The sequence below is a fragment of the Sciurus carolinensis genome, chromosome 3 (assembly GCF_902686445.1).
Source record: "Sciurus carolinensis chromosome 3, mSciCar1.2, whole genome shotgun sequence".
Lineage (NCBI taxonomy): Eukaryota > Metazoa > Chordata > Mammalia > Rodentia > Sciuridae > Sciurus > Sciurus carolinensis.
In genome coordinates this window covers 154760051-154760730 of record NC_062215.1, presented here as the reverse complement: position 1 = coordinate 154760730, position 680 = coordinate 154760051, and positions in this window count along the sequence as shown.

Here is a 680-nt window from a genome sequence, read left to right as displayed (position 1 = left end):
TTACTCTCTCAACCTGTATTTTTTTTTTTTTTTGGTGTCCTAGTTTAAAAAAATATAATTTTTTTCTTTTCAGTAGAATGTATTTTGACATATTATACAGACATGGAGTGTAACTTCCCATTCTTGTGGTTGTACATGATGTGAAGTTATGCTGGTGGTGTACGACCGTATATGACCATAGGAAAGTAATGTCTGATTCATTCTGTTGTCTTTTCTGTTCCCATTCCCCCTCCCTTCCCTTCATTCCCCTTTGTCTAATCCAAAGTACTTCTATTTTCCCCACTTCCCTTATTGTGTGTTAGCATCTGCATATTAGAGAGAACATTCAGCCTTTGTATTTTTGGAGTTGGCTTATTTCACCTTAGCATGATAGTCTCCAGTTCCGTCCATTTACTGACAAATACCATAATTTCATTTTTCTTTATGACTGAGTAGTAGTCCATTGTGTAAATATACAACAATTTTTTTTATCCATTCGTCTGTTGAAGGGCACCTAGATTGGTTCCATAGCTTAGCTATTGTGAATTGAGCTGCTATAGACATTGATGTGGCTGTATCACTGTAGGATGCTGATTTTAAGACCTTTGGCTATGGGCCAAGAGTGGGATAACTGTCATCCCTGTATCTTTAATCTCTCACTCCTTATTGGCTCCTTCCCATCTCCATTTTAAACTTTTCCA